The following is a 12,278-nucleotide window of genomic DNA, read 5'->3' as shown; positions in this document are numbered from 1 at the left end:
CCTCTTCGCTTAAACTCTGTATTGGTTCATAAGCAAATTCTATGTCGTCGCGTTGGTCATTGAAAAATAAAAGAAATCTTTTTATGTGTGCTTTGTCTTGTGCGTTTAAGTTATTGTCTCCTATTCCTATCTTTCTATTTGTTTTAAGTATGTCTGATATTTTCTGTAACCATACGGTTTCGTCATATGGGCCCAGATATGGTTTTGTTAATTGGAAAAAGTTGTCTTTGTTAGATGTTAGTTTCAATAATTTTGGTATTTCTTCTGATTTTTCCCAGTCTCTGAATTGTCTTAATAAAACGTCAGTTTGTGTTATCGCGTGTACTCTGGATAGGGTGTCAGCGGCTACGTTTTCCCTTCCTTTTACGTACTCTATATCGTATTCGTATTCCTCTAATCTCAATCTCCATCGAATCAATCGACTAGAGGGGTCCTTGCAGTTGTGCAGCCATTTAAGGGCTTGGTGGTCTGTTTGAATTTTGAATTTGCGGCCTAATAAATATTGCCTAAATCTTCTAACTGCCCAAACGATGGCCAATAATTCTTTTTCCGTCGTAGTATAATTTCGTTCAGGGGGGTTTAATGTCCTTGAAATGAAGCAACAAGGGTGTCCGTCTTGTGAAAGGATGGCTCCTAGACCTTCATTACTGGCGTCCGTTGTTAACGTAAATGTTTTCGTATAGTCGGTGTATTTTAGTACTGGTGCTTGGCATAGTCTTTCTTTTAATGTATCGAAGCTAAGTTGTGTTTTGTCAGTCCAGTGGAATTGTATGTCTTTCTTAGTTAGTTCCGTTAACGGTTTGGCAATTTTCGAGAAATTCCTAATAAATTTTCTATAGTATCCGGCTAACCCAAGGAACGATTTTACATCCGTAGGATTTTTGGGTAGTTTGAAGTTCTTTACTGCTTCTATCTTTTCAGGGTTAGGTTTTACTCCGTTTGCTGTCACTAAGTGTCCTAAATATTCCAATTCGGGTTTTAGGAATTCACATTTATCCGGTTGTACTTTTAGACCTACTTCCCTGAGTCTTTGGAGTATAATGGCTAGGTTTTTATTATGTTCCTCTATCGATTGCCCGAATATAATGATATCATCGAGATAGACGAAACAATGATTATTAATTAAACCTCTTAACGCGGTGTCCATCATTATTTGAAAGGTAGCGGGTGCGTTCTTGAGCCCGAATGGCATTCTGTTATAGTGGAAGTGCCCTTGTGGTGTGCTAAATGCAGTGTACTTCCTCAAATTCTCATCCATGGGTATTTGGTGGAATCCCGAGGATAAGTCTAAAGCGGAGAAATATTTTGCGTTCCCTAGTTGCGATAGTATATCGTCAATGTCGGGTAATGGATATGCGTCTTGGTCCGTTAATTCGTTTAACTTCCGAAAGTCAATCACTATTCGCCACTTTTGTTTCCCCGACGCGTCGATTTTCTTTGGGACGACCCAGACGGGAGAGTTATAGGGAGAGTCGGAGGGTTCTATAATCTTTTTGTCTAACATTTCCGTCATTTGTTTGTTTATTTCGATTTTATGGTGTTCGGGAGGACGGTAGGATTTTACGTTGATGATTTTATCTTCTTTCAATGTAATGGAATGTTTAGCAAGAGATGTACACGGTAATGTTTCGCTGTCTAAATTAAATACATCCATGTAATAGAGAAGAATCTTTTCTATAGGTTCTCTGAAAGGTTTTTCTATGTGCGATAGTCGAATCGAAGATTTGAATTTTTGGATTAGATCTATGGTATTTGTATTTTCGATAATGTTAGAAACTTGAATTGAGGACTTACCACCATTGATAAAGCACACTGGCGTTGGCTTCCCTTCGAGGTATACAATTTTTTGAATGGTTTCTCCTGGTGCAAGGGTTGGTTCTTGTTGCAGCAGAAGGGTGTTGTTATCTAATTTCAATGTTTCGTTGGAGAGTTCGAATCGATATTGATTCAAACCGGGTAAGCCTAATACGCCATCTTCTATAATTGGGAAATCGTCATCTATTAAAGAGAAGTCTATCTTTTTGTCGAACAAATTCAAGTTGACTTTGGAATTAGATTCGTATTCGGAATGTCCCATGGAGAATTTCTTTGTGTCTGGTATTGTTGTCTTTCCTGGGTAACATCTTTGTTTAAGCAAGTTGATTCCTGCCCCGGAGTCAACGAGAAATCGCAATCCTGGTCGTCCTGTTAATTGTAATAGTATTGTGGATAATCTTCCTGAGGTAGCATTGTTAATTCCGATTGTTCTTGAACGTGGTTTATTCCTGGAGGGGCTTTTATTTGAGGCGGTATCGGAAAATTTTGGCATTGATTGGGAAGGTGTCCCAATCGATTGCATTTGGGGACATTTCGCTTGCGTCCTTTCGCTTAATGGTCTGTTCCCAAACTTCGTAAAATTGTTCGTTCTTGGTAGAATATTTTGTGTGAATGAAGTTTTATTATTTGTGTTACTTGTAATAGGGAGGTGATTGTCTACTGGATGAGAAGCCTGGTTACGATAAAATGGCGGGGCGGTTGTTTGTCGCGTCATCTGTCTGCGAGAGCTGTGCTCGCGAAAGTATCTTTCCATGTTCATTGCTTTCCTTTCTGCTTCGATAAGATTTGGGGGGAGATTAGCCATTAGCGCCTGCCCTATTTCTGGACGAAGGCCTCTTACATAGTCGTTCACAGAGTCCATGTATAGTTGCTCGTTCATCACCCGTCGAGTTAGTTCGTCTCTATACTCGTTGGTAATGCTGTGTTGGAGTTTGTTAAAAACACTTCGAAATCTGATGTTATAGTTTTGCACGCTTTCGGTTAATCCTTGCCTCATTTCCCTTAATTCGTCCTGCTGTTCTCTCACTGATACTTGCGCAGCTACATTACGTCTCAATGCTTCATACAGAGATTCGAATTCGGTAATACTAATATTGCTGATTGCCATTGCGGCTTTTCCTACAATCTTCTCTATTTTAATCATTTTTAGTAATAGTGTTGGTTCGCTACACATCATTCTTACTTCTTGTATTTCATGAATAAAATCCTCCACGTCTATATCATCCTCTCCGTTTAATATCGGAATGCATTTTAATGCACTCTCAGCTTTTAGCTCTGGTTGCGTATATTGTTCAGGAAAAGTCCTTTCCCAGGATGGTTGAGGTGGTGTTTGAAGTAATGGGCGAGGTTCTCGAAGGACCGATTGATCTTTAGCGGTGTGGGTTACTTCGTCTACGGTTATTAAGGAACTGGCCTCCGATACATTTCCCGTTTTTGTTTTTGCTACAACTTCATCCATACGCAGTGTAGGCATACTCATTTGTTTCTGCATTGCATCAAGCAAAGCTTTAACTGTTGGGTCTATTCCGCTGTTAGTTAAAGCGGCGCTAACAGTTTCGGTTTTGTCTTCTCGTGGCGTTGCCATTGTTATACTAATTGTGCTGTCTGTTCTCGATCTGTATTTGACAAAAGAATCCAGGGCTTGCTCACCATGATCGTTTAACCCGTAGGAAAGGTTCCGTTGAAATGTCAAAACATTTCATAGCATATTAAATATGTATGCTAGATGCCCAAATGATTTTTCTTCCATCGTCTGATTGTTCAGGCTTCTTCCCGTTTTCCCATTTTTAAAAGAAAAATATTGCGGTCACGTTGGAGTATATAACTTTTCGATATCTTCATAAGCTTAGTACAACGAGTCGTATGTCTCTTTTGCAAAACTCTAAATTGTATATACAGTGTCAGTACTTTCATTTCCTTTCTGTCGTTCCAAGTTAGACATATGTATCATTGATACCGAATGTTGCCAGTACGGTTGCGAATTATTGTACAATGTTTGTACCGATCGATGTAATTGTTTCCGCAGATTAATCAGTTGATTAATTTTCAGAAAACGACTACATTGATAAGTACAAACATTGCACAATAATTCGATACCAAGCTCAGAATCACGCTAATACAGTCCATTTTGTATTACGAAAAGCCACGAAGAGAATTTTGGATAATCTAAACTGGACTGCAACGTGCGATGCCGTTGGACACCGTGGGACGCCGCTGGAGACCGTAGAACACCGTTGGTCCAGTGTAGATCACCAAAAAACGCGAAAAAAATTTTGGATGATCTACACTGGACTGCACCGTTGGACATTGTTGGACACCGTTGGACATCGTTGGACACCGTTGGACATCGTTGGACATCGTTGGACATCGTTGGACATCGTGGGACATCGTGGGACACCGTTGGACATCGTTGGACATCGTTGGACACCGTTGGACACCGTTGGACATCGTTGGACACCGTTGGACATCGTTGGACATCGTTGGACATCGTTGGACACCGTTGGACACCGTTGGACACCGTTGGACATCGTTGGACACCGGGGGACACCGTAGAATGCGTGCGTTTTAGCCTTAATTAATCGTAGGATAGATACCTATGTTAAGTGCATTGTGAGCTCATTCTGTACAGCGATACTTATCCATCTTGGAACGAAAAATTGTATCCGCGATTTGTAGGTTCGCGATCGCTCAGTTGATTCAAACTGTCACGTGACGTACTCGCTCGTGCGTATTCCGGGTACGCGCGGGTCAACGTGCACTGGACAACTCTTGGGATTCGTAAGGCGGCCCAAGCACACCTCAGTCTTTGTAACTGCTCGACGACTGCTCGACGTTCGCACCGAATCGCGGGAGTTGTCGTCGCGCCGCTGATGCTTGCGAATCTGTTGGGGATTCAGTCGTGGATCTGCACTCCTGTCCGATTGGTACTTCTGTACTCGGTCAGGGACCTGCAATTTCACGTCCTCCGTAATCCTGTTCGGGCCCGCGGGGGTGGGCCCCACTGTTCAGTTGGGGCCATGCCTTCGTAATCCTGTTCAGCGGCCCCTCCCCGGGTTCCACATGTTCAGTTGGAGTGTGTTAAGTTGCCGGCCTATGTGCTGGATCCATGGCTAGATCACCAGCGGATCACTGGCATCATCGATCGACGCCATCGACCGCGACTCGTATAAGTTTCGAACGGCGAAACAGGAATCGAGTTATGGTCAATACTTGGGCTTTCCGCTAATCCTTCGGGTTATCCGGTGCACGGGAGTACGTCGCGTAGGTTTGTTAGTTCGTTCGTTAGCTTCATTTCCTTTCATTCGTTCCAAGTTAGACAAATGTGTCTTTGATACCGAATGATGCCAGTAGGGATACCAATTATTGTACAATATTTATACTGATCGATGTAATCTTTGTGTGGGAGATAGATGTTGTGCTATGTATGTTGTTTTAAGTTTGTAAAGATTTGTGTAAGCGCTGCGTTGGAGATATGTGTTTCGCAGGCCACGAAACAACTATTTCTTTACGCAGGCCCATGGTCAAGTAGAGTCGGAACTCGACATTCTGCCACTAGGTTGAATGTCGAGATCGATGTGTAATGTTAAATAACCCATGGGCGGGTCTCTTGCGTAGTCACCTCCGCGTGGTGAGACCTGGTAATTGGCATCGTTTTCCAAAAAATTAATCAGTTGATTAATCTTTGGAAAACGATACCAAGCTAAGAACTACGCAGCAGTCCGGTTTGTATCTCCAAATGCCGCGAACAGAATTTTGGATGATACAGACTGGGCTGCACCGTAGGTCACCGTGGGACGACGTTGGACATCGTGGGACACCGTAGGACACCGTGGGACACCGTTGGACATCGTGGGACACCGTTGGACATCGTGGGACACCGTTGGACATCGTGGGACACCGTGGGACAACGTGGGACAACGTGGGACAACGTGGGACAACGTGGGACAACGTGGGACAACGTGGGACAACGTGGGACAACGTGGGACACCGTTGGACACCGTGGGATATGTCTTGTCTCTCAAATCCATTCTGAGCCCATTCTGTATAATGGTACTTATCTGACTTGGAATCTAGTATAAAAATTGATTCTTCTTTTGCATTGAATCTTGTGGTTATTTTGTGCACGGGAGTGCGTTGCGTAAGTCCATTGATTCTTTGGAAAGATCGCGAACGAACGAGTTCGCGCCGCGATTTTTCTTTCATTGTCTGTTTGTTCGGGCTTCTTCTTAGTTTCCCATTTTTAAGAGAAAATTATTGCGGTCCTGTTAGAGTTTATAACTTTTCGATATATTCAAAAGTTTTGAGCCGCGAAAATAGAACGTTAAACAGTTTAGAACAATGACTCGAATGTCCCTTTTTCAGAACACGAAATTGTGTATGCAGTGTCAGTAGGTTCGGTTAAACAAATTATTGTTTTATTTCCGATATATGAGATCATTCTCTTATTTCAAACGAATTTTTAATAAGTTATTTTATTGTTTCAAATTGAGTTATATCTCAATAATTCACTTATGGAATTCAATTTTTTTTGTTGTATTATGTGTATTTGCTTCAGTTAACGTCATAAACTTGCAACATAGTAACAGTTAGATTCAAATACCTCGAAACAAGTATTCTTTAAACATATTTAGTGGCGAACTTTTGAATTCTTGCAAATATTTTCCAATATTTATAACAGGCGACTATAGTGTATTAGTGCAATGTATATTTCGTATTCTAATAACGAAAATTTACAGTATATATTCTAATTGCGAACAGTATAATTCTTGAGATCGATTGCATTGCATTCACGGTATTCGTAAGCATTTGTTTGCTATCGAGAAATATCTCACAATTTTCAACTTATAGTTTCATACTTGTTCCAGTTTCTTAATAATAATTTTTAAGTGTAAAGAAATAGCAGTATTTTCTAAATAAACGTTCAATAGGAAAAAGGAGAAAATTGTCGAAACAACGTTTCGTTTCTTTTCCACCCCCCCCCCCACCTCCGCCCCTAAACTGCTTTATTTTCAGGAAATATTTGTGACCGCGCGCAATGCGGTTGTAGAGTCAGTGTTTGCTACGCAATAGTTTCTTTTCAATTTTTTAAAATCACGATATTTTTGATTAAATTCGATCAAATAATCACACGCGAAAGTAATAAAATTTTATCAATTAAATTTGTACGCGATATTAGAGTCCTTGTTCGTCGATCATAATTTAAGCGGTCGTGGTAACGTAGTCTTTTATTTTTTTTTTTTTTATATATTTATTGTTTCGAATATTCGTTTTCGGTATTAGAGTCAGTGCCTTCCTCAAGAGGATAAAGCCTCTCCTGGAACTCAAGAATGTAAGTAGTTTTATATATTGTATTTCAACTTGTCCTATTTATTATATTTTGTTTGAAATATTGTTAATTATAAAATAAGAATGGTTGATAACTTAAAAAGCTGTAAATGTTCTCTTTAATTGAAATAAAGTCTTAAAGTCTTAACGTTAAAATGCAATAAAACTGTCTGATACGTATCAAAAATCACTGAATTGCTAAAGTTCCATGTTTTTTATTGTGCATTAACGATATTAATGATATTTTATGTTTTGTTATAGACATATCACAGCTTCAACTTCCTTGTCTTCTTTGGGAATGCACCAATGGTGGCTCAAAAGCCAAAAATGTAAGTAACTTTGCATATCGTACTTCAATTATGTCTATTCTGTATATTTTTCTTTAACGACTAACAATTAATAGACACAATCCAATTGAAAATTTGTGAGTTTAGCATTTTCTGAGGTTATTCTTTCATTGAAATAAAATAAGAGTTAAAGTCTTAATACCGAATTATGGAACAAATGACTAACATATTTAAAAAATCATTAGATTCTTGATTTTTATATTTTAGACTTTCATATTAGAGTTTTAGTTTTTATACTTATCAAAGTTTATTAGAATTTCAATCTTTATTACTACTAATATTACTAAAGTTAATAAACCTTCATCTTTCATTATCTTCAACTTTTTAAATAATCAGCAATCACTCATCGTGTATTGCTCTGTAACAGATTGTTCGCAACCTCCATTTCCAACACTGGACCTTACACGGTTCCTGCCTGATGTTAGTCTCCCTGATTATCCGCAGCATCCATGGTACGTCTTCTGTTTCTCCGCTTCGAACGGTGAGTCGCATGCATTTTTGTTCCTCCGGTCACTCAATCATGTCGTAGGATGAAAGGTCCAAATCGGCACGGGTGACCGGTTGTACTACGTAGAAATTTTTGCGAGCATAGTGACCGCGGGTATTTTTTATACCCGTGAGTAGTAACACTCTTTTTTCAAATTTATTAGTTTAGGATAGGTCTTCTTGCACAGCGCGATTATAATAATTAGTTTTTTAATAATTAGGTTAAACATATACACTCGAGAATATATTTGTGTTATTTATAAATGTGCATGTTAATATTTTGTATGAATATTTGCAAATGGCAAATATCTACACGAATATACCTGTATGACATACATATACTTGATCTTAAGTAATGAATTAATCGTGACAATATTAAGTCACGATCGTTTATTTCATTTCGGTTAGAATTTAAAATATGAGTCAAAATTCATTTTTTTCCGTACAAAAATGTGCAAAATTTTACGTGCAAGGAGACACTTCGCGACAGGCAGATTTTTTAATCAAAGCAATAATTTTGAACACTGCTTCTGCACTTTCGAGTATATGCTTTGATAAAGAGATCGCCTGAGATTATTTATTTCTTAGTAATATATTTAGAGTCAATAATTCTATTTGCATGAGTCTCAGTCTTTTTCTACTAACGCTACTTTTTTCGAAATATTAAAATTTTGTTCTAATTTATTAAATTAATAAAGTAGAGTTACTTAGTTACTATTAAATTAATAAAGTAAATTTAATCAGATGCAAAGTAGTAAAATATAAACTCAAAGAACGTTAGTCCGTTAAATAAAAATTACACAAACTAATCATCTTTTTAGATCAGGATTTTCAGGTTTAACCCTTTCCGTGCCCATTGTCAGGATCTCATTCACGTGCCCAGGTGCTACTTGAATGGGAGAAAGACATTGGGCACGATGGTCTAGAATTAAGTAATGTAATAATTTCTCAGCGACTGACGATGTGTTAGTGTATCGTGCACGACGTATTTTCCACATTATGTGTGTGTGTGTGTTGTTAGGCCGTGGAATTGCGTCGCTTTTTCTCATTCGTTAAAACTTCAAATATTAAAAATGTCGAGACATATATCGATTCAATTTACGTCTCGATACAATCACAATTTGTGATAATATCATCCACGCGATTAAGTGTAACCACGCTTTCTATATTGCCATAAATTACAATTATAATTCCAAGTTTTCTTACATTTATTGTAACGATATCATTTCCTCAGACGTGTTTTATCACGTTTTACGCAATGGTCACTAGCCTTCGTCAGTCGACTTCAGGCAAAAGGTAAGTACCTTAGAGTGTGAATGTTGTATTAAGCTCGGGTGTCGGAGGCGTCCCGGGACGTCCTCTCTAGTGTAGGACCTTTGCGCCCGGGTGGTATGTGTGAGAACCGTGGAGTGAGTGTGTTGGTGTGCATGTTTTGCCATTTTTTAAATATAGCGTTAGGTAGGATAGGTAGTATACTTTCTGGTATGTCTGTTAATTATAAGTAGGTAGGGCCGGGCAGGTTGGCACAGTCTCTGGTCGAGGTAGGCTCGTTTTCGTGTGACCAACCTGTTTCTGGAAATCTAATTTGAAAAATCGACGGTGAAACTGGCACGAGTAGAGCATGCACTCGTCTCTGGTTTTGCCTTTCGATTTTTCGAATTTCGCGGTCGCGGTCGCGAATGTTCTCGAAACGAACGTTTATTGCTCGAGCACGCACATGCGAGTGAGCAACGATCACTGTTGTGATCGTTGGTCAGTCCATATGCACTTCCATCAGCTTCCGCGGTTTATATTTTTATTTTATAAGTTTTTTTTTTGTTTGCGATTTAGAAGTCTCGAGCTTAGATTTAAGTTTCAGCGGGCATTGCGCCCGAAGAAAGAAGAGGCTATATGCTGAAGAGGCCCGGCAAACTGCCACTCAAGAGGGCAACTACTAATGGCTCCCCATCCTCTGGGTCATCCAGAGCATGGGAAGTCATTATTGTTACTACTTTGTCACTATGCTCGATTTTAGTATTAGTAGTAGTAGTAGTAGTAGTAGTAGTAGTAGTAGTAGTAGTCTTTGTTTTTTTGGCCGATGTATATATCGGTCCATCGTCCCATTGGGCAAATCGCGATTTTTCTTATTAGTGTTTCGACAAGTTAATTACGGGTTGTATTAGAGTTACGAAATAATATTGCTATTTTTCATTAGTGTGGCGAGAGAATGATTACGGTTTGAATTAGAGTTGCGATAAAATGGTAATCGCGTTTGTTTTAGAGTTGCGAATTACGATATCGCGATTGTCTTTTGCAATTTTTAGAATTTTTTCTGTTTTTCTGTTTAAGTTGCAATACTAGGATATTTAAAGTAGCTTTTTCAAATAGTAAATAGTAATTTTCATTAAATTCACTTTAAGAATTAGCGTTGCGACATTGTTCCATCGCGAGTTCTACTTATTTTTCCTATTAGCGTTGCGATAATGAATGCTCGCGTTTTGTTAAGTAGAGTTGCGTTCACAAATTGCCCAAACCCTCCGACTGCATTTGTCGGACACTGCTCCTGGATCACATGTACAGCCTAAAGAGCTGCACAAGTGTGATCGTTCATCCGCAACCTCCTAAATGGTTGCACTGCAATCTCTCGCTATTAGTGTTGCGTATTGCTTAAATGCGAGTGCGTAGATTTATAGTTATTAGCGTTGCGTATCAGATATCGGGAATTTTCAGATTTTTCTTTCTTTTTCTTTTTAATAGTAGATTAATTGATATTGCAGATATAACGAAGCACTCGTCGCGTTTGATTTTGAGAATTTTCTGCTTCATAAATATTAGTAGTAAATTAGCGTTGCGAAACAAGAATATTCAGTTCCACTCTCGACGTGTTGATCGGGTTTATATAGAGTGGAAGACGATTGAATTTTAGTAGCCCTTCTGGCTACTGCTTTGTTTCTTTTTCAGCGCCCCTTATTAATGCGCCCCTTATTACTACGTTTATTACTGAAAATACTGCTATAAGACATATTCCTTTGACAGCGTTAACGTTACCATGACTGCTAAAATACAGAACTTTATTACGAATGTATAATATATATATATTTACATGTATGAAATTGTGAGCGATTTCATGCGCAACAAAGTATTATAATGAAATATCTTAATGTTGCTATGAAGGCTTGAAATATTTTTTAAAATTTAATTCATTGCAATTGGAATTAGTGCCGGTGATTGTTCGTTCTTAGAACCATAACTTTTAGAATTTTTTCGACCGCGATATTTTCACTTCAATCTTTTAACAGTAATGTAGAATTTTATAAATATTCGAATTTCATTTGCACGAAACAAAAGTTTCGTCACAAAACAAAGACATCGTCACGTTTGTAGCAAAAATTCTGCAAAAAATGACTTATGCACATACCTTTCGGTTTATTATGTTGCAAATCACTATGTGGTTGTAGAAAATAAAAGATACTGTTAAAAGTTAAAAGATAAAGCAAGTGATTGTATAATAACCGGGGTTTCTCTCATCTTTGTTATTCCAAATGAACTTTTCAATTTTTAATTCAGTTTAAATTCAATTACTTAAAATTCTTGTTTCCAACGTAACCCTAGTTTCGATTAAAAGATACACGTGATTCTCTATATTTGCTAAAATTCAATCAATAGTAATTTGATCTATAATTGACCATTATTAATAGTTTATTTTTCATAAAATGTTTCATAAAATGTTCTCGTTTTAAAGATGTCTGTTTCTTCCATATACCAAATCCAGTAAATGAGTTTGTTTCAGATTTATCAATTTACAGAAAATACGTTTCAGTTACATATATCAACATTTCATAGCATATTAAATATGTATGCTAGATGCCCAAATGATTTTTCTTCGATCGTCTGATTGTTCAGGCTTCTTCCCGTTTTCTCATTTTTAAAAGAAGCATATCGCGGTCACGTTGGAGTATATAACTTTTCAATATCTTCATAAGTTTAGTACAACGAGTCGTATGTCTCTTTTGCAAAACTCTAAATTGTATATAAAGTGTCAGTACTTTCATTTCCTTTCTGTGGTTCCAAGTTAGACATAAGTACCATTCATACCGAATGTTGTCAGTACGGTTGCGAATTATTGTACAATGTTTGTACCGATCGATGTAATTGTTTTCGCAGATTAATCAGTTGATTAATTTTCAGAAAACGACTACATTGATAAGTACAAACATTGCACAATAATTCGATACCAAGCTCAGAATCACGCTAATACAGTCCATTTTGGATTACGAAAAGCCACGAAGAGAATTTTGGATAATCTAAACTGGACTGCAACGTGGG

Source organism: Bombus terrestris, chromosome 16, assembly GCF_910591885.1.
Source record: "Bombus terrestris chromosome 16, iyBomTerr1.2, whole genome shotgun sequence".
NCBI classification, from domain to species: Eukaryota; Metazoa; Arthropoda; class Insecta; order Hymenoptera; family Apidae; genus Bombus; species Bombus terrestris.
The sequence above is the reverse complement of the archived record's forward strand: the minus strand, read 5'-3'. Positions refer to the sequence as shown.